General features: G+C 41.7%; 1 protein-coding gene across 1 annotated transcript in view; it reads right to left on the bottom strand.

Annotated features, from left to right (window-relative positions):
* The window catches only part of DLGAP2 (DLG associated protein 2), a 453,649-nt gene that overhangs the window by 395,585 nt on the left and 34,493 nt on the right, over positions 1–23,571 (bottom strand). The window lies entirely within an intron of this gene.

Here is a 23,571-nt window from a genome sequence, read left to right as displayed (position 1 = left end):
GCAGGTAAAACAGGCAGTGGCTGCAGGAGGATGAGCAGATCGAGCAACAAAGCAAGATCTGAGGATAGACCTGGTGTCTGTGGACAGGGCAGGGAAGCAATAGCTAATTCTGGAGCCTATCAGGAGACCACAGTCCCAAAGGAGTGCTGCCTTTGCTGTATGAGCACAGCCCCAAGTCCCGATAGTGAGTTTTGTCTTTCCTTAGTCTGATGTCTTACAAGTAAAGAGAAAAGATGCTACAGGGAAAGCATCTGCTGCCCTCTAAGAACCACTACCAAGAGCTGAGACTGATGGAGGCATCTCCCTGCCTCTAATGCTTGAATCAGCAGCTTTTGTACAAAGTTTTTGTAGCTTCAAAGTTGCTCAAGCTTCAGAGTAGCTTGTTTATGACTGCTGCAACCTTAATGAGTGCTAAACTTGTGGTGGAAATGTCCAGCTGCCTGTCTTTGTGGGGATGGACACAGAGATAACCACAAATTGTTCTAAAACAGAACAGAAACAGTGGGATATACATTTCTTCCAAAAGGTTGCTGCTATTGTTGAGCTTTGCAGTGCTCGGCATTAAACAGAAGGTCTTGAGAGGTGAGATTTAGCTAGAATCACCTACAGGGACTACTGATATCTCTGCTAAAGCAAAGTAAATGGCAGGAAGAGAAAAGATCTGCTGGAGAACAGAAGAGAGAGAATGATTAATACTCCACTGGCTACCATTCAGGATAGGAAAAAATCTTCAGAATTTTCTGTTTTGACCAAATAAAAGGTTGAAATATTCATTATCTGAGACACAGGTATGCCAAATGGTTTTCACAAAATATTACTGTCATGTTTTCTTCTATCTACCACGATATGACTTATATTGGCCTGTACTGGCATACTTCTAGATATATGTATAGTGAGGGCTTATGCATTACTAGGGTAGAGTGCCTTAAGTTTCTTTGCTGGGTGGGTCTACTATGCTGCAGCACCTTCAAAACATATTAGGAATTGCTCATAACTCCTGTTTCTAAAAAAAGATTGGGCAAGGGACAGGGAAGGGGTGGGGGGGAAGCCTTAGGGTGATGAAGCAAGAGGTCTGACTCAAAACCTAGATTCAGTTTGTTTCCAAGGTAGATTAAAGGAAGTAGAGCACTTAGGTGTTTCAAAGGTCGTATTAATCATTCTCTAAAATTCTCCAGAGGTCTATCTTTGAAAGAAACCTGCATTGATAATAAGAAGAGAAAAATAGTTTTGGAAACAATCACCAGTTTGGGATTAGGGGAATTTGATAAGAAAGGTATCTGTGTGAGTCAAAGGACTTAGTGCACAGTAGTCAGCAATGAGGAAGATGAAGTCTTCCATTGGATTTAAATTGTTCATCTCGGGTTTTGTGCTTTTAACCAAGCTGCACCTGGCATTGCTTATAAGGAATGTAAGATAAATCAGACATGACATTTACCATGCTTTCATGCAACTTCCTATTACTTTTATTTAGATTTGCTGTAATGGTGACTTTGTATAAACACTTCCTCCTAGACAAGAGACACTTATGATTTGTAATGAGCAACAGCAAAAGGTAACAGAGTTTAGAACTGACCGCTGCCTCACAGTCATATTTAAAGGCTTTGCAGACTTTGCCCTTTTGTGCTCCTCCACTAATACCCAAGTGGAACACAGCTTGGAGAAGTGGTGAGGAGCACAAGCAAAATGAAAACTGGCTACTTAGCCAGTAGCCTTCTGTCTGGTTTCCAAACTTGAAACCTAGACACTGCCTGTCTGTGCCCTCAAACCAAGAACCTCAGAAACCCTCTGTCTGGTGCCTTCAAACCAAGGGGTGCCACGAGCGAGATAGCCACTTCTGGTGGCAGCAAAAGTCACTTTTTCCTCTATAGGACCATAGGTGTGAGAGACATGGCTGGGAACAAGGTGTACAGTTGAATCCCAAACCACCACTGGAAGAAGCCCATGGGGAGAGGATGGTATGAGCTGCCCTAGCAAGCTTGGTCACCCCTGATCTAGGAGAATTCTTTGCCTACATTAAAGCACAAAGATGCTTGATTAATTTAACATTTCAAGAATGTCAGCTCATCACTGCAAAGATTATATTTGCACATAAATACCTGCTTTCATACAAAAAGCTCATGGTTTTTTGTAAGAGTGGCAGAGATTTTTCTGTTGCTTGAATTATTGCCAATATGAGTTAGTTAACCTCCTATGTGCACCTTTGTTTTCCTTCCAAAGGCTGCAGGGACATCATTAATAAACCTGGAGTTTAACATTTCTTAGTGTGGAGGTGTTAAATTGTTTGAGTTTAAATAAATATGGAAAATCAATATCACTAGTCATCTTCATTTGGTGTACCTCATTGTCTATGTAAAAATTTTGTCATTCAATAAGATAACAGAAAATATGGTATTTCACTGTCAACTCTTTTTATTTTATTTTATTTTGCCTAATTTCTTCTTGAGAATCCAGATCACTAAATCAGGATAAATAAATTTCCTTTACAAAAGAGTGTTCTTATCTAAACTTGCAAAGAAATTTAAAGCAAATGTAATTTAAAGCCTCAAAACCCAAGTAAAATCTAAACAGCAGAAGTATTTCAATAGGAAAAAACCAACATAATTTTTAAACAATCCTATGATTTTTTGAGGCTGACTCATGATTCTGTAATGTTTAAAGTTGGCAATACTGATACCCTGTGATTTAGATGACTAATCACAGACTGAAAAGCTAATAATCAAAGTAAGCAGTTTGTGAAGTACCCACAGACTAGAAAATATGTTTCTCAACTACTCAGCAAAGGCTTATGTATAAATTGACAACAAAGAGAATCAGTTTATATAGCTGTTTCACAAAGAGAGAAAAGAGCTAATCAGTTAATCAGTTATTTTATTTGTATCACATAATGCTACCAGCTGCAGTACTGAGTGTGAAGAGGGAAGAGCATGAAATGGAGAGAATAACAGGGTACCTCTTCAGCACTGCATTCACAGGGAACAGGGGAGTGTGGATGGAATTCAGCAAGCAAAATGCAAGAGTAAAAACTGTCTGAAGTAAGACTGCAATTACACTGCACACCAGATGAGAACATACCTGGGGGAAGGAGGGAGGCAAGCACAAAAGGAAGTCAGGAGAGAAGAGATCTTTTGGCAACAAAGAGTTAAATCTGGTAACAAAATGCAGCCCATGGAAGACGGCTATGGGGAAGACTGAAGAGAATAAAAGCAGAAGATAAAATATCATTTGCAGACAGGTGGAGGCAACAGGGGTGACTCCTGGTTTCTTGGCAGGTTTTCTGATAAGATCCATTTTTTGTGCACATTAGTTCTCAGCTGGACTCTTTCCAATCTTTTCTCTTATCTGATGGTAAGCAGACAGCAGAAAGAGGTATATGTAGCAAGTGCTTGGCACCAGTTATATTTCCTAACAAGAAGATTGATTTTTTTTTTTGTGAAACTCTGCTCATAGCAAAGTGATATTGGCAGAAGCTAAAGCATCTACACATATTGAAGCTGCTTAATCAGCCTAGTTCCCTTAAAGTAAGAATGAAAAAGAAGGATGATTTCTAATTTTCAGAAGTCAAAGACAAACTGAAGAAATACAGCTAATATGGTGGAACTTAATTTATTGGCTTGCAAAGGCAGAAAACAAAACCATTTTGAAAAGAAACACTACACATTTCTCTGAATTAGTATTTTTGTTGCTACTTCATTGCAAAATATAAAGAATGTGCAGCATTGGCCCACAAATTTGTATCCTCTTTATATAGAATGTATGTCTTCTTTATATAAAATTTATATTCTCTTTATCTGAAATTCAATAGAGCTGTTAGTAGTTCCAGAAAATTTGCCCGCAAAGGCATATTTAATTACAAGTCTGCCAAATGGGAGTTTTGCTTTCTTTTGAAGAACCTGTTTTAGGCAGGGTATTACATTGGTAGGATCTCTAATCTGATCCTGCATGGAAGATCATTTATCCCTAGGAAAAGGAAAAGATGGCATACACTGTTTGAAAATCAAAGTTCAATAAAAGCAAGCAAACCCAAGAAACTGGAGTGGAGAAAAATGATTCATCTGTATTAGGGCTTCCCATAGCAGCTGTCACTGATCAGGCATCACTGCAACATCTAAAGTGCTGCAAAATTGGAGTGGATCCCAAAATTCAAAGGAAGATTGCAGACTAAACTGGAAAGACAGGGGGATGTATTTCACAGCTGTCATCTAGATAGGAAAGATATTCCATTCCTTACTCCAGATGGAGAGCAGCTCACATTTGGACACAGGAGTGAGGGGGTGACTGAAACGTGGGGATTCATTCATGAGCTGCAGGCACAATGCAGCTCTTTTGAACACATTGCAATGTACCGGGAAAGGCAGGGGGGAACAGCATAATTAATCCCCTCATGCAGAAATGCAGGGGTCACTGAAGGCAGCACTGTTGCATGCATGCCTCACATTCACAGCATGTCTGCTTTGCTTTTACATTTATTTTTAATAAAAGCCTTGACATTAGCTATGGCACTCTGACTGCAGGAGACCCTTGTTTGGTGACAACTTTCTGCCTCTGTTGACATAATTTCTTAATTCTTGTATGAGACTTACTCAATAATATAAATACAAAAATACACAGGGTTCTTTTGTCAGTTTATTGTCAGTATATTGCATGGTGAGTTGCTCTTTAGGAAGCTTTTTAGCAACTTTTGTCCACTTCATGTACATTTCATAGGATCAAGAATCATGGAATATGATTACAGAAAGGCATGCAAACACATAAAGGAAAAAGTATTTACATAAATATATTGGAGAGGGTGACAGAAATGTCCATTACAAAAAGTCCTAAAAATGCTTCATGGAATAAAAAAAAAAAAAAAAAAAGGACAACTGTACCTGGGGTGAATAAGGAAGAACATCATCAGCCAAACAAGGGAGGGGATTATCTCACTCTGCTCTGTACTGGGCCTGTCTCACTTTGAAAATTGTGTGCAGTTTTGGGGGCCACAATATAAGATACTAAGCTAAAGGTGAGCCATAAGAATGGTGAAGCACCTTGAGTGGAATCTGTGTGAGGAGCTGCTGAGGTCACTTGGTCTGTTCAGCCTGGAGAAGAGGAGACCAAGGGGAGATCTCACTGCAGTTACAAGTTCCTTGTGAGGGAAGAGGAGGAGCAGACCCTGATCTCTTCCCTGTGGTCACTGGTGACAGTCACTGGTGGTCACTGTTTCCTTATGCCAAGGAAACAGCATGAAGCTGAGCAGGGGAGGTTGGGAGGTTTAGGCTGAATATCAGGGAGATGTTTCACACCCAGAGGGTGTTTGGGCAGTGGAACAGGCTCCCCAGGGAAGTGGTCACAGCACCAAGACCAACAGAGTTCAAAAAGCATTTGGACAAGACTCAGGAACAGTACAGGGTGTGACTCTTGGGGTGTCATGTGCAGGGCTTGGATTTAGACTCAAATATCCTGATGGATCCCTTCCAACTCAGCATATTCCATGATTCTTGATCCTATGAAATGTACATGAAGTGGACAAAAGTTGCTAAAAAGCTTCCTAAAGAGCAACTCACCATGCAATATACTGACAATAAACTGACAAAAGAACCCTGTGTATTTTTGAGGAATGTTTTTAATATCCAGAGCATTTCAGTGCATTTATTAACTGAAAAAATCATAATATTAATGCAAAACATATAAAAATTAAAGTGAAATACATCTTGATTATTCTGCCTGCATATATAGACTTTGTAGAGCACATCCTGTACATTCTATGTGTTCTTACTATTCATACCATTTGATATGTGTTTACAAGACATGGTATTGTTCCACCCAGCTCACCTCTCCCTAGATGCTTGTAAACTAACATACTGATCTAATAATAGACATTAAATATGACAGTTTGGGGATCTGCCTTGGGGAACTCAAACATTTCTATTTTATTTCATGAACACTTTGCAAGCTCATACACTTGTTTATAGTTTTTATTGCAACCTTGAATTGTTTGTCTTGCTTCAAGGAAAGGAGATACTGATATATGAGGGGCAGTTTGCATGTGCTTCTCTCTTCTGTTTTCCCTAAGAATAAAGTCTGATTCATGTATTAAAGGCTTTGCCAGAAGCCTGCCTGTCCCTGACTGAAACTGTCACAGCCTCTGCAGAGTGAAATGGCAGCTTGGGGGAAATGCAAAGGGATTGTGCACAAGCTGTAATGAGACAGAGTCTTGACACCTCTGGAGGGAAAAAGGAACAGCACCCCTGAGCTCAGCCCTCCAGAGAGACCTCAGCCTTGGCCTCTATATCCACAGGAGTCTTCAAGGGCTGCTAAAGGTCAGGCCACAGCAACCAAGGCTTTGGACATAAATTAGGGAGTTCTGGAAATCAAGATCTGCTCAGCTCTAGAGGGATGGTTATGAGAAGAGATCAGAACAGCAGGATGCCTCCACTAGAGTAACTGCAGTCCAACAGCAATGCCTGATGCAGTGAGCTCTGGAGTCATCTTGCAGAGAGGAGGCTCCCAGTAGTGCACTGAAACCCCACCAGAAACTCCTTTGTCTCAGGGAACTGCTCTGCTCTTCATTAGCTCATTGCAGCTGTGTATCTCTATCTCAACAATTTGTTTCTTCCCTGAAAAACTGTAAAATGTGGATGCATAATGACAATGAAATCCAAAAATTGGCAGTGCTTTATGCCTGAACATGAATTCTTGCATTTCAGCCTGCGTGACACTCAACAAAAAGCTGCCTCATATCCACCAGCATGTCTGCCTCATTTCACTCTCTATGCTCACATGTCTGCTTGCTCTGCAGCCTCTCAGATGACCACTGAAGTCCCCATAAGTAGAAGCCTTTGCTGAAGGCCTGTTAGCCTCCAACAGATCTGTGATTTTTGATACAGAAAGGGAAAAGAGGCAGCTGTCTCACAGTACTGCTTGGGTACATCTGATCTCTGAGAACTGCCAGGATATAACTCACAACTCCCCCACTGATGACAATGCTGTTAGATCCCTGATGCACAATTACCAGACTGTTTAGGAGCGAGTGACTGTGGCCCCAAGGAAAACCTGCAAGCATTCAACCAGCATGGCTGCAGTGCAGCAGCTCTGGGCCCAGGACTGCAATGGGGAGCTCATCACACAGCAGCAGAGAGCCTGGGGACCAGAGAGGGCTGTGGGCAGGAGCCCAAGTCAGACAGGGACGCCCAATGCCACAGGGAGCTGCCAGAGAGGCTGTGAGTACCAAAAAGCCAAACCAGCACAGCCATGAAGGTGCTGTACATATACAGTGGATGGGATTCTCATGACTCATATTCATGCTCTTCATAGGCAACAGAGAGAAGCAGGCACCCTGAGAGAGACATCCAGATGGGTTTCTATGGCAGACAGATGAGCCATCTCTGAAAGCCTGTTCTCTCTTTGACTGCAAAGGCTGACTACACAGGATCCACAGCAGTGTACTCTGTGGCTCAAAAAATTGAAAATTATTGTACCACAGTGAGCTTGACTCTATTTTCCAAATATACACCTTATCTAGGACTTAAATATATTCTGAATTTTTAAAACAAATTGTTTATTTCTTCTGGTTTAAATATTACAGTTACTTACCAGTCAGTTTTGCATTTTGCTTCTTTTATATTGTATGATAATAGGCATGAAAGATTTTTATTATAATATTTATAAGCATATTTACACACATTTATCTAGCCTACACATAAACATGTGAATGCAGATATTTAAAAAATTTTGTTCTCAGCCTTCACTGTCAAGCAACATTGCTATTTTTAAAAGCATTCATATGAATATTTACATTTGAAAGTGTGCTACTAGAAATTTACAGTATGTTTTCAAATGCTGCCTCTCAAATGCATATAATAGTATACATCTTGTTTTAGTAAGGAGACTTAAGCATAGTCTGTTCCATATTTTGCTGGGTTCTTCTGAAACCTTTGAAAGAGAAATCAATTACTAGTGATTTCAAGAGGCTTTGGACTGGACTTCCTATTATCTTATTAAGACAAGTGGCCTAGTTCACTTCTATTTTAAAATTCTCCCTAAGTTGGAAGGTACAGTACTAGCACTGTCACTCTGAGAAATGACATACACCTCACCTGAAAAGACATGTTTGGAGAGATAAAACACACATTTGGAAAGAAACCCTGTAATTGCTGTAAAAGTCACAGGTACTGAGAGGCTGGAAGCAAGGAGTAGCAAACATGGTACCTGACCTCAGGCTTATTATCTCTTTCATCCTGCTGTATCATCCCCTTCTACCTAGGCTGATGTTCATATTTCAAGCTCTACATAGAGAGCTGAGGCTAAGTCCCCAAGTCCCTCACCAAAACTGATGTTCATTTAACTTAATTTTCAGCCATAGGTTCTTGCTGTGTTTTTGCCTGCCAGGTAGAAAAGCATGCTCCTTTCAGATCCTTTCACTCTGCTCTGGATTTGTGTTCAGCGGTCCGGGGACCTCCCCACCTTCCCTGCCCCAGGAACAGACATCCCTGCTGGCATGCCCTGCACAGAGCTTTGTGCCTCAGCTGCTGGGGGTGGGCCCCCAGGACCCCCCCAGCACCTCTGTGTCTGCTGGGACTGCCACCAGCACCCTGCAGCACTCAGGCTGCCACCCTGCCATCAGGGACAAGGCTTCATCTCAGCTTCTGCCTCATACTCCTTGCCCGTATGCCTTCAATCTTCATTCTCAATTCATTATATTGCACTTGAATTAACAAAGCAAAATAAGGAACAGAAACTATTTGGAGAAGAATCTACATAATTTTGTAGCATCTATGTGCCTTCTGCACCCTTTACCAGCCATGTTTTCATTTAGACCACAGCCAAAGTACTGAGCAGCTTTCAGTCAATAATCAGTCTCTGCAGATCCCCCCCAGGAAAAGACATAGTCAAACTTGAAAATGAGACAGTTGTTTATTCCTCCTAACACAGTTGTAGGTTTTAATCAAAATACCCTGTGATACGAAGCCAAATACTTCAGAGAAATGAAATTGCTTCTGTATCCACACAGTTGTTTCCATCAACCAGTCTATAGTCCTGCCAAAGAAACATAATGGATTTATTTGACAAGTTTTCCTTGCCATCAAACCATATTGACTGGCATTATTTATGTTTGTTAACCTATTCTTTCTGTTGAGTCTTCCAGGGTAACTGTTCCAGTATTAGAGTGGAATCCAGATTCATGTAAGAGCGGGATGTATATGTGTTCTAGGTCCCATTTTCTACCCTTGACATTTGAACTATATTATAGCACTTTTTGGAGTTTCTGAAGTCTTCTTAGTTCTCCAGGATTCACACCAGTGGTTCAGAAGCAGCCTCAGCTATTTCCTCAATAACTTTTGTAGGGGGGATTACTCAGAACTGACAACCTGGAAAAGCTTGGAAGACTTCCATCACCCAAGGCAGGGTCACAGCTTTCACAGAGAACTGTCTTCCTTCTGCCAAGACAAAAAGCAGTGCTCAGCCACCTTACCAAAAGGGAGAGCTGGGCTGGAGAAACAGCGAGTGCCCTGAAGAGTCAAGGTTGCTGTGCACATTGTTGCTGCTCCTGTGCACTTCTCCTCAACAGGGAATGAACACCTTTATTACCATTTTGTCATTTTCTTCAGAATACAATCATAATTAGTGTAATTATTATGCAAAGAGATCCAAGAAATTGCTGCAGAACATGCACACTTCCAGATGGATTTCTCAAGGTGAAATGCTGATGGTAATACAATTGCTACTACACCTCCTAAATAACCATCAATTCAATGGGAGAAAATGAGGCAACCTAACTTGAGCTCTGGTAGGAGAAAATAAGGAGAAAGAACTCCGATTGTATCATAAGGACAGGGAGGAAATCAAAGGATAATGATTGTCTTTTGTGTTTTAAATGCAGTATTTTGTCTGTCAGATTCATTCATCTGATACAAAGAAGAGCAATAGCACACACTTCCAAGATAAAATCAATTATGTATTATCTTAGAGTTGTACAATCTCATCCTCCACAGAGGCCTTAATGTGACTTACATATAGCATATGTAAGTCATATAGCATATGTAAGCTTGCAGATCTCTGAAAAAAGCTAAATTTTACTGGCAGTTCACTGTATAAATTCCAATTTATGTTTTTTCTTCATTCTCAGAGAGTATAAAATTGTAAAGACCATCTCTGCTTGAAATAGAATACGAATTTTGAAATACAATTAAAATAAAGGAGCATATTAAGACTAGTTTGATTTAATTCATTACCTCAGAGCACTTTTGTTTACAATAACCTCCTATATTTTATGACAGTTTTTTTAAAAAGTGAAAAAAGGCTTTGTTCCTCAAAAACTCCCAAACTGTGGCCAAGTTAGCCACATTTTAATTAGTTTCTTAATTTATCTCAATTATGAAATAAAATAAGGAAATAACTCTTGTTTCTGTATTCCATTAAAGTGCTTCTGTAAAGTTAAAGACTATTTTGTTAACATGGCATTCCAAATTTCAAGCAATCTATTTTTGTAAAAGCTAAAAATAATATATCACATTTCAGGTTATCTTCATTTGCCAAGTTATGACAGAATTCACAAAAGTACAACAGAATTTGCTGGAGAATTTGCAGAATTTACAATACTTAGCTCATTTTTTCATTTTCATTTCCAGAAAGATTCTTTCACAAACTCACAAACTCCTTGTTTTGGTTTGGGTGTTTTTGTTTTTTTTTGAATGCTTAAGGCATTTCAAGCAGTTGAATTTGAGCTTTTTCTTGACTCTCCGAGCTGTCATCACGTTCTGTTTTAAGTGTTCTCACTAACAAGACAGCAGCCAGCCTATAAAACATTTCATTCTTTCCCTCTAACAGATCAATTCCCATTAAGTAATTCTCTTGACATCTCTTAGAGGAAATGGCAATGGAAGGAGATCTGCAAGCCATTGGGACAGTGAGCCTCCATGCAGCAGGGCAGAAGGCAATGTGTGAAGCACTAGTAGCTAAGTTCCTAACTGGTTAACACTTGGCTTTGAGAGTGTGGACAACAAAAGGTATAGTTAGTACCTTTCATTCAGTGTGTCCAGGGTTTTACTTTTAAAAAGAGCTGTTATCAAAAAAAAAAAAAAAAATGAGACAACAACCATAACCACTTAGTCTATTGATAGAGCAGCTGAGTGGTGAATACATAGATGAAAATGTAAAATCTTAGGCAGGAATGAGAGACAGGTCAAATCACCTTTATGAACTGTGCTTTCTTAAAAATCTATCTGAATTCCTAAACAATTACTATTTTCCACAAGATCCTCAGTGATGGGGAAAATATGTGCAAAGTAAAGTCTAGCATGTAAGCAATGCCCAGAAGAGCATTAATTGTAACAAACAGTATAGAATGATGGTACTCCCAAGTCTACTTGATGTGGGAGTATCTGATGAGAAGAGACATGTTCCCAGCAAGCCCTGCAAGATGCAAAAAAGATGATTAATGCAAAAGAATCTGGCAGAGACTGAAATTCATAAAAACCATACAGCTTCTTATGAAGTCCAGACTGAAATGCCATTGTCCAAGTTGAAGAGCCAGATGATTATTGTGTACAGCTTTGACCATGGACATTAGAAAGGCACTACCAAAGGCCAGTGTGCTCAAGCCCAGCTGCTTGCTGCCAGCCCTGTGGATAACGAGAGATGTTTTCTCTTCTCTCTTCCCTGGCTTGGCTTCCATATTCCTTGTCAGAGCCCCACCATGCTTGTGTCATGCTTGCTGCCTCTCTGCTCTAGTGTCCCTCAGTGAACATGGATCAGGCATATGTTTAGACTAATTTCTCTAATAAGCAACTCTCTATTTTGCATAACTGATATTATCTAGTCACATATTATAGAGTGCTGTATGTTTCATTGACAGATAAGGAGGCAAAATGGGACACATTCATGGGCCCAGGTGCTGCTAGACTCAACAGTCCTCTCTTCCTCCTCTGATTACCTACTGTAATCAGAAAAACTCCAGTGGGGAACTAGGAACGCATCTTCTCATGAAAACAGTTGCATAAAATGAGAATGCTGAGATCACTGTAGTGAACAAGGGCATAATCTTGGCTATGGAAATAATTGAGTGAGCAATGTGACCTGAAGCACAGTTCCCTTAGGCACTCACTTTCAATCTCCTGGATTTCCCCAGCTGGAATTTTCTTCCATACATGGCTGCCTATGCTCTTTCTCACAAAATAGACTGGAACATTTCGGAGACTGACAGGAGGTAAGGAAATGGGTTTTAAGTTGTTTCCACAGCTGACTAGAGGCAAGTAACCAGCATCTGTCTCTGAGGTGAATGCTCATTAACTTCTTGATTCCTCTTACTACAGCTCTTCTATCTTCAATGGGCGATTGTTGGTTTTTTCCCTTGGGTTATCTTTTGTTTGGTATTTTTTTTTTACCAGAGATGGAAAAATACACAGAATGGTATAGTTAAAAATTAAATCTTCTTGTAGTGCATATGTAGCTATTTCAGTGAGTATGGAATACCAACCATTCAGAACACAGGCAATTCCTTCCTCAGAGAAATACCCCACACAACCAGACTTAACTTTTTTTTTTTTTTTTTAATCTTGCCCCATTAAGATTTAATTGTTTTTTGCAAAAGGAGAAACTCCAAAGGACTTCACCAAAAAGAATGAACTAAGACACTCAGACCAGTTTCTGGTAAACCAGAAGACAGAAGCCTGAGCCCCTTTTGACAGGAGAGGGAACTGAATACATTTAGCTGTGAATGTTGCTGTTATTTAATTGCTAGAAATTTGTGCTGCTCTCCAGCATGCTTGCTTTGTGCACAGTACTAGTGGAAAAGCAGTTTCACAGAATGAACCCCACAGATAAATAATTGTATATCTTGTAAATTCTAGGATTTAGGCAGGAGATCACAGCTGCTGCAAAATAACTTCCTACTTCTATCACATCTCCTTGAGGTACAGAGCAATTTGAGCTTTAATAGAAAGGAACAGTCTTTGAAGAGCACAGCTGGAGCATGTTTTGTGGGGTTTGCTGCTCACAATCCAAACAGGAGAAGGAAGAGGGTAGTGCAGAAATCAAACCCAACAACCCCAGGAATCAAAATGACATAGCAGTTTTTCTCCTTTCCATTGAGAGACATCTCTTTTAGCACAAGGCTATGTCCCTTCAGTAAATGAATGAAGGAACCAGGGCCTTCTGATTCCCATGAGACTTGCTCAGTGAGCTGGGGTTTTTGTATCATTGTTGGAGGGTTTTTTTTTAAATGCCCATGAGAGCTTTTGCTAAGTAAGGGCTCAGAATAAGTACACTCCTTACTTGATTTCATCTAGGCTCTGATGAAATAGCCTGGACTTATCATCTGCTGTGCCTTGCTCTTCACACGAGCTAGCTAGCACTTCTAGCGTGGTATGGCACAGTACTCTATAAAGGAAGACTAAGTGGAACCAATAGCAAACTGTATTTTACAAATCTTTCAGCATATATAGCAAACATAACTCAGAAGAAAAGTCTATGAGGTATATTTATTCATACTCTAGTTAAATCTACCATGGAAAATGCCACTCAGAACTAACTTCCTTATTTGAAGCTTAAGAAAACAGCACATAACCCACATGATATTGTACATTCACTGACTGGATAATAGGTGGGGAGAAGACAACTCACATACAAATAGGTAAGAAGTAGTGGTGAATTCTGCAACAGGTACCTTAGCAAGAGGATACATATATTTATACATTTATATATACACATTTACAAAGTCTAGTAGCAGCAGCTATTTGGACCAACTAAATTACCCTAAATCCTAAAATCTTCAGACTACCTAGGTAGAATTTAATGAGGCAAAGCTAGACTCTGGTGACACAGTTTAGTGATGGACTTGGGAGTTTTAGGTTAATTGCTGAACTCAATGGTCTTAAAGGTCTTTAAACAATTCTATGATTCTACCTCTGCAAACATGCTGTCTAATTCTGTTAAGTAAGCAACCAGGAACCACAATATTTGAGTTAGATGATATTATTGGAGTACAGGATACAGCCTGACCATTTATGACAAAATCAGCAAGTCACTTTTCTAGTAAAACTTGATGGACATATATATATATATTTTTCTTTTATAGCTATGCTTATTTTAAGTGTTTAAAAAGAAACAGACATTTGAAATATCTTTCAGGCATTTTGTATTTGGTATCTGTTTAAGAGCCTGTCTTTCATTTACACAAAAGTGTATATCAAAGCGGTTTGGCATACTATACAGGAGTGGTTACTTCTAAAAAAAGTATAAGATTATAACAAAACAGTTTATCAAAATTTGGAGCATGACACAGATTTCAAAGCAGGGTCATTATGAAAGTGATGTATTGCTTTACAAAGCATCAGTCAGAATCAACAAAGCATCAGTTAAACTCCTATGTCACTGGAGTTGTTCATTTCAACCTATTTCAATGGCATTAAAACAGTACCAGTATCTGTGGGCTCTAGTTACAGCCTGTCACCAGCTTTGTTTCACAAAATGTTGCCACAGTCAAAGCGTGTGGCTCTTCAAGGCAGCTCACAGCCCATGCAGCCATCAGACAGCACTTCACAAAATCCCCAGTAAATATAGAGTAATAATGGTAAGAGAAGATTTGAGGCTCATAAGGAGAAAGACTGGCTGTAAAGAACCACCAGAGACAGATGCATTCCGGGTTTTGCAATGGCAAGTTCTGATTTGGCCACCTTAAAGAAAAAATATGCTGACTGCAACAGGTAAATAACAAAAAGGCAAGTCTGAAGCAGCATTACCTCTCTGCTCTTTTGTGCCATCCATCCATAACTTCTACTCATCACCAGGGCATTTCTACTCTTCCAGGGCACAGGACAATGGTTGATGCAAGGCAATGGCATGGAATATATCCATGCTCTCCTCCACACAACCAGCAGAAAGACAGGGAATAGCAAAGAGCACAGAAAGCCCTTGTGCAGCTCTGGGAACATTTGTGCAAGCCAAAGCGCTGTGTGTTAAGATCTGGGAAGTAAATTAGGGCTCATTTCCTGGCATATGAGCTTACAAGGAAGGGCTGGTGTTTAGAGAGCAAGTTTGGCTTCTGTCCCTGATGGAAGGACCAGCCCCAGGATCAGTTCACAGGACTTGACTACATTTACCTCAGCTGCTGAACATGAAACACATGCAGGGCTTTCAGGAGGCTGCAGTGAACCAGAGCCACCGTCTCCTGCCTTGCCCAGGTCGTTCCCACCCTGTCACTGTGTGTCCTGCAGTGCTGGCAGAAAGGTCAGATCTTTGTGCTGGTTTGCCTCATGCTCACTGCTGAAAAAATGGGGTTCCCATTCCCCCATGGTGCCCTGAAGCTGCTCCTCAGGACCAGCAAAGCCAAGGGCTCTGGCCAGGGTGAGCTGCACAAGCAGAGCTGACTGCACCCACCAGTGACAGGCTCTAGAATAGGCCCAGAATTGTGCTGAAATTACCGTGAAAAATGGAAACAATCTGCCCTAAGCCTACAAAGCTAGTGAATCCCAAGTAAAATGTTTCAAAGATTTGACACATCCTGGCAACCCAAGAGGTATTTTGGAAATAAAAACCTGCAGTTTCTCCTAGTTTAGTGCTCAGGCACAAAACTGAATAGCTTTGCTTTGTATGTATCATAAGGCAGCTCTTGCCTCATTTAAGGCTGTTTACAGTCTCCTCCTCTACCTGCCTCCCAAGCTGCAGCAACAAAGCATTTCACCTGTCCACTGAGCACAACACCAGCTAAATCACCTATCACATCTCGTTAGACCTGCCTGAGCCCTCATGCCTTGCTGGGATACCCATGACCCTCAGGTTCCCAACACCAGGTGCCCAAAGGCACCCCACCAGGCCTCCATCTCCCTTGTCTGACATGTACAGCCCCACCACATATCCTGCACATAACCTGGGGAGATGTTATGGACACCCTCAGGCATCTTTAGAGCAGCCAGAAGACATCAGCAGCTGGGGTGAGCCATTTGTGAGAGTGGCCATTTTTAAGAGCCATTTGTGTTAAGTGGCTCTGCCCTGAATTCACCCACTGGAATACTTTAAAACTCTTGCCTGGCACCCAAAGAATCCTGAAGCCTTAAGAGGTATTGCAACTTATCTATTCACCTTGCAGAGCCCTCACCTTGCACCTCTCCAACCTGCCAGCTGCAAGTTTGAGCTGATGATCCCTTGTTTCCTTGTCTCTATGTGAGGAGAAAGAGGTTTCCTTGCTCACCTTTTTCCTATTGTGGCTTTTAGATCTCTCATTCTTTCCCAGCCTGACACATTCCAGGCTGTGTCACCTTTCAGAAGTTATTCCAGATCTTTCTCTATCCTTCTTTCCCTTTGCTGTTGTTTGCCCACTTCTGCAGATTTTTTTTTCAAACCAGCTTAAAAGGAAAATAAAAATATCTGCTTGGTTTTTATCTGTGATATATTAGCTGCAACCTTTATTTGAGTAACTCCAAGCTTGATTGCTATTTATTATTTTTAAAAGGAATGGGTGACTAATGGGTTTAGTCCTCTCTATAATTTGGATCTGTAGTGAATTTCTGTGTGACTTGATTAAAATACAACAGAAATAAATATAGGGATCTGTCATTGAAGTTTATGGTGTGCACACCAAAGAGAAAAGGTTCCTTGTATTGGCCATGAGGATAAATAATATCCATGTCTGTAGTCCTGGAAACAACTTGCTTTTGCCTGAAATTTAGACTGTCACAATCCAGCTGCCTAACCAAAATGAGACATATATCCATGCTCCACTTCAAATGACAGTGGAGTTATCAACTCTTGTGGAGCTTTGCTGGAAGCTTTTACTCCTCTGGTCAGAAAAAGCTATAATTAGACCCTGGAAGGTAACTAACATATAAGCTGTGTAACATGAAGCTATGATGAAGAAAAAGCACTTTAGCTGCATCATGTCATAAACTACGTGAGATCAACCACACCAGAGATGTTATTTATCCTCAAGATACTTCAATTTTTGAGAAAAACCCATAGTGGTTTTTTCCTACAGTGACTTTACCTCAGGATGGTTTGTATCAATCAGTTACTCTGCAGCAAATACACGTTTTTCAAGCCAAAATTGCATGCAGTAGTCAAGGACAAAGAGCAGATATGAAGACAGCAATCAGCCCCTCTTTGGTGTTTGCTGAGCAGTCAAGCCTGGCTGGCAGTCGGACACAAGGCAATTATTGATGTGCAAACAGCACTTTGCACTCAGTTCTAATTTATATATTTAAATAGAAAACACATATTCCACTAAATCTGTTATGTGCACACCCTTCCCCTGCAGCAAAAATTTACTCTTGCAAAGTAAATTTATCTGATCTCAATACAAAGGTTCCATATCATGTTTGCCAAAAGCAAATACAATGCACTGGCCCTATCCCCAGTTTTACTTGGTGCTTTTCAGAACACAATGTTACTAAATTTTCCTGGGTTTCGTCTTTTTTTTTTTTAATTATTTCTGAGGCTGGAGTTATTCCTGCAGCAGTTTATACTCCCCTCTTCCCCCACATCAATTTCCTTTCCTCAACCTGAGGAGTATCCTAGCAAAGGTGATAATATCCATGGGGAGATTCCCCAAAGCTTGCTCTGCCACGATATACAGTGACCCACAGAGAAGGTTCAGAACGACTGGCTTGGGTTCTTTGATGGTTTTGGGGCATGGTGAGGATGGAAGACCTTTGAGTAGCTTAAGCTCTGCTTAAGCCCTCACAAAGCACAGCCTGGACCCTGAGCCTGCAAACACACAGGCTTCTTACTCGGTGTGGCTCTTGTAGTTACCAGTGAGTTCTGGGCATCAGGGGAACTGCATGCATTCATATCATGCCAGATATTTTGTCAAGTAAGTTACTAGATCTGTAGCTGTAAAGTATTTAATGCTGAAAATAATTACAAGCTGAAAGATAAAACAGTACAAAATACCATTCAAAGGCTTCTGTACACTGGGGCCACTTATTCACAAACAGTGAACTGAAAGCATGACTTTTGAGGTCATTGGCTGTTTGCAGCTGGTCTGCTCCAGAGAAACCACAGCATCTAGCAGTTACATGCTTAGGCACCTAAGAAAAGAACATTGAAAATAATAATATTTTTATTCAGGCCAGCAAGAGTGGCTACAAAAGAAATATTGGAAAAAAAACCCCAACAGAATAAAGGAGATGGCTATCAAGATTACAGCTACCTTATATTCAAATAAATATATTTAAATGGCTGGTCTTGGAAAAGGTCATGGTCTTTATGAATCATTCATAATGTATTTCTTACTGGATTACTTTGCATGGGATAATGTGTACCTTCCTCCTTATAAGCAAGGAAGATGTATTTACATCTCAGGTTCAGCCTGTGAATGCAAGGCTGTAGATAAATTTAATTTTAATCTGGAAATTTAATTCTTTAAATCACTGCAAAAGGAAGTAGCCCACTCATACTAATGGCAATAGTTTACTTACAAAGCAGAACAGGAACTGAGAACCATTAAAACTAATGCTAAAACTAATGCAGGATTTCTAAGTTACTGAATCTACAATACAAAGGAAACAAGAAACTTTATCCAATTTGAAGCATGTATCTGGAAAATAAAGGCTTGGATTAATTTCCTTTGGTATATTCAAGTTTCTTTCCATGAAATTCCTGTTTTGCCACCTTAATTCCTCCAGGAACACTTCTGTTATTAAAATGTATTCTAAAAGTATATGGCTAAATAATTTAAACTCCTTTTTTTTTTTTTTACTGCATGCATCACATTTTCACTTTTGCTATTAATTTTTCACCATTATATGGTTACTATATGTAATCAGAAAACAAAGTCAACACCTAGAAAGCAGATGGCTTAAACAGGATTTGAAAACACTGTGATAACTTCTCTTCTACATTTTTAGATAAAATTATATGTTCATAAACAAAGACTACATAAATATTGACAAACAAAAAATGGCACACAAAGAAAATGGAAAATATAGAGCTGCACAAGATCTATTGTATGCACCATGTATGATATTTAAACTTATTTACAGCTAATGTAGTTTATAATCCACTTCATCATCAGATATCATAATCCAAAATTGTACTTCAGGTACTGCTTTCCTACTTACAGCACCATTAACTGAGTACTAAGCAAAATAAATAAATAAATAAATATAAAAATAAAACCCTTACACCTAGTTCAGTTGAAGCATTTTCTGAATTACAGTAACATATTGATTCTTTCAATGTAATAAAACTAAATCAAATCCTAACAGCGCATGAACACCTAAAATGGACTTAGGGCTCAAAATGGCTTATTTTATTTCTTGAAATGTGAGTTCAGGGAAAAAAAATCTTAAAGTAGAAACTTATTATAATTTTTAGAATCGTTCAATCAATTTGAAAAAACCCAAGAGCAAAGAAATATAGATAACTAAACATAAACCTCCCTTTCCTCCCTACCCCCATCCCCTGGTAAAAATTTTCCTACTAGGATGTCCTAGTTTGGGCTGGGATAAAGTTAATTTTCTTCCTAGTTGCTGGTACAGTGCTTTTTTGAGAATAACGTTGATACAACACTAATGCTTTAGTTACTGCTAATAGTGCTCACCCTGAGCCAAGGACTTTGCAGTGGCCCATGCATTGCCAGTGAGCAGGTGCACAAGAAGCCAGGAGGAAGCAGAGCCAGGAGAGCTGACCCCAACTGGCCAAGGCGATCTTCCAGAGCAGGGAACATAATGCTCCGGATCTAAACTGGGAGGGAGTTAACTGGGAGGGAGTTAACTGGGAGCTGCCGACGCCTGCTCAGCTATGGGCGGGCATCGGTCAGTGGCTGATGAGGAATTGCACTGGGAATCACTTCTTCCTCTTGGGCTTTACTCCGCTCTCTCCTTTTCATTACAATTATTATCATTATTATCGTTATTACTATTTTTGTTATTATTATCATTAATGAGATCCGTATAATTATTATACTTTATTTTGCTTCAAATATTAAAGTGTTCTTATCTCAGACCCCGGGGTTTACCTTTTCCCTTCCCGATTCTCCTCCACCCGGGGTGGGGCAGGGCCGGGTCCGGGGTTACACCGGGACAAAGGAAGGTGGAGCGGCCGGGGTCCGGGGTTACACCGGGACAAAGGAAGGTGGGGCGGCCGGGGTCCGGGGTTACACCGGGACAAAGGAAGGTGGGGCGGCCGGGGTCCGGGGTTACACCGGGACAAGGGAAGGTGGAGCGGGCGGGGTCCGGGGTTACACCGGGACAAGGGAAGGCGGAGCGGCCGGGCCGGGCCGGGGCTGCGGTGCCGGGCCCGCTCCCGCCGCCAGGGGGCAGCACCGCGCCGCGCCGGCGGCTCCGCCCCGCCCCCCGCCGTGAGCCCGCGGCTGAAGGGCGCTCGCTGCTCGCGCGCGGCCCGGGCCGGTGCGGGGCCGCTGTCCCGGCACAAATCGGTCCCCGGCGAGCCGCGATCTCCAACCGGGAGGTGTCCCCACCGCAGCCACGGCCCATGGCAGCGATGGACGAGGGTCACAGGCCTGGGGCTGTCCTGGATGTCGCTGAATGGCAGAGGGCGAAGAAGGAGAGTTGAGGGAGTTTTGGGCTGTGCCGCTACCCGGGAGCAGCAAGGACGGGATGATATCCCCGCCCATGTATCGCACATGGACCGCAGCACCGCGAGGAGTCCTGGATGCCACTGTGTGCCGTCAGCCCTTTGTCTTTTCCACAAACACAGGCTGCTGTCCCTGAGCCCAGAGCACACCTGAGCTGTGCCCACAAACACAGGCTGCTGTCCCTGAGCCCAGAGCACACCTGAGCTGTCCCCACAAACACAGGCTGCTGTCCCTGAGCCCAGAGCAGGCCTGAGCTGTGCCCACAAACACAGGCTGCTGTCCCTGAGCCCAGAACACATCTGAGCTGTCCCCACAAACACAGGCTGCTGTCCCTGAGCCCAGAGCACACCTGAGCTGTGCCCACAAACACAGGCTGCTGTCCCTGAGCCCAGAGCAGGCTCTGAGCTGTCCCCACAAACACAGGCTGCTGTCCCTGAGCCCAGAACACATCTGAGCTGTCCCCACAAACACAGGCTGCTGTCCCTGAGCCCAGAGCAGGCTCTGAGCTGTCCCCACAAACACAGGCTGCTGTCCCTGAGCCCAGAGCAGGCCTGAGCTGTGCCCACAAACACAGGCTGCTGTCCCTGAGCCCAGAACACATCTGAGCTGTCCCCACAAACACAGGCTGCTGTCCCTGAGCCCAGAACACATCTGAGCTGTCCCCACAAACACAGGCTGCTGTCCCTGAGCCCAGAGCAGGCTCTGAGCTGTCCCCACAAACACAGGCTGCTGTCCCTGAGCCCAGAGCAGGCTCTGAGCTGTCCCCACAAACACAGGCTGCTGTCCCTGAGCCCAGAGCACACCTGAGCTGTCCCCACAAACACAGGCTGCTGTCCCTGAGCCCAGAGCAGGCTCTGAGCTGTCCCCACAAACACAGGCTGCTGTCCCTGAGCCCAGAGCACACCTGAGCTGTCCCCACAAACACAGGCTGCTGTCCCTGAGCCCAGAGCAGGCTCTGAGCTGTCCCCACAAACACAGGCTGCTGTCCCTGAGCCCAGAGCAGGCTCTGAGCTGTCCCCACAAACACAGGCTGCTGTCCCTGAGCCCAGAGCACTCCTGAGCTGTGCCCGTGTCTGAGCCTTGCACAGCCCTGCAGACCCACACAGAGCTGCAGCAGTGGGCGGACTTGGGGCTCTCCTCCTCATGTATCAGAGGAGGAGTAACCCTAAGGTGAGGAATGAACAGCAATAGGGGAAGTATGCTAAAAATGCAAAAGAGCACCCCCTCCCACCCCCCAGAAAAGGGAAAGAGAAGGGAACAGGTTTTAAGTTCTTGCAGTGTGCACATAAATCAAAAATAAGACCATAACTCCAAGAAGCTTTTAATTTAATTAAGCATAGAAATATTGTGTATAACAAGGAACACAAGGACACATACAGCATATTAACAACCATACTATGGAAAAGCTTTTTCATATATTCGACTTTGCCACCATAGACTGAGAATGTTTATTAACAGTTCTTTTACTCTTTACACGCAAAATACAGGAAAAAAGAGACAATGTAATTGAATCATCTAGTCATTCATTCACCAGGTAGGATGGACATTATTTACTGGAAAGATGTATGGGAACAGACTAAAGAAGGATCTGAGCTTGTTTGGGAAAGTCAGCATAACCAAATAGGATAAAGCATGGCAATATAGGAAATCAGAAGTCAAGTGAGTAGGATGCAACATATTACTATGCTGAATCCTCTATACAACCCAAGAAATAAAAATAAATAAATAAAGGATAAAGTTGCGTCTTTTGGGAAGGATGTTTAACTGCTGTTTAGAAATTCTTAAACAGAAACTCACATGATAAAACTACAGATATGGTACATTCACAGGGAATCTGAGACATCTGAAATGCATCAGACCCATAGAGCTGACCCCAAATGAGTGTGCCCCACAGAGCTGACCCATGCACAGAAAGGCCTTACTTATATCACACAGACAGCTGGGAAATAAGCTGCCATTATTTTTATATCATTCAAGGAATTCACACTTTGGCTTTATTCCAGAGTGTTAAGCAATGCGGTACTTCTACTCCAAGTCATGGTCCAGACAGTCCAAATCAAAAACCTCGAATATCCAGCAGTTAGGCTTCCTAAACCATGTCCAAAGAAATTTGAGATACCTAAGGGTAGGTGCCACATAAACCAGCATATTAGAGCAAACACTTGAAGATTATGGAAATGGCTGAATTTTATTCAGCCATTTTAAAATACTTTTTAGTTTGTGTTTTTTTTTTTTTTTTCTGGAACTCAAGAACTTTCGAGAAAACAGTGTGAAGAAACTTATTTTAATTTAGGGATTGAAGCACTAATCCACGAACCCCAAAGCTGCATTAGGAAATACTTTTTTTCCTTTCAAAAACTGCAAATGTCTCTTTCAAGAAATGCCCAGAGATATTCCACTTGGTAGTGGCAAGATGTGGGTTCCAGAGAATAAATTCTCCCTGTAAATAGGGCCACTTCACTACAGGAACAGGTGGAGCCTTACTGAGAGAAACTCTTTAAATTTTTTGAGATTTGTACATCTGTCTCCTGCCTACAGTTCTCAGAAGATTTAGCCCATTACATATATCCTTTGTAGGAAGAGCTACCCAAAGGAGAGAACTGCCTTGTAAATCTGTACTTCCATTTACTGAGAGCACATCAAAGTGCTCCAAATGCAGTGCAGAGCTAAACTCAGGGCACACTACTACTGAATTGTCATCAGTGTCTTAGCAAATCTCTAGCCCACCTCAGTCTTCTCTGCCTTGATTTTGCTGGGATAGCATTCCCTCAGCTCACAGTGCTGGCAGGAGGATCAGTACCATGAGGTCTGGATGGTGCTCAAGTATTAGTTGAACACCCTTTAGGAATGTACAGAAAAACTCAGAAACTCATTCAGGAAAGTAGTCTGAGTTGTCTTCTCAACCACACAACCCCAAAGGCAAATACAACCACAGGAAGATCAGGAACCAGTCACTCTTGAGGTAAGGGCACCCTGAGGGGTGTAGGAGGGGTTATTATACATAATATGTATATATGTATATATATAATATCTTACAATAAATGTGCATTTCTGTTCATAGGTTC

The sequence above is a fragment of the Molothrus aeneus genome, chromosome 3 (assembly GCF_037042795.1).
Source record: "Molothrus aeneus isolate 106 chromosome 3, BPBGC_Maene_1.0, whole genome shotgun sequence".
NCBI lineage: Eukaryota > Metazoa > Chordata > Aves > Passeriformes > Icteridae > Molothrus > Molothrus aeneus.
This window is presented reverse-complemented; position numbering and strand designations above follow the sequence as displayed.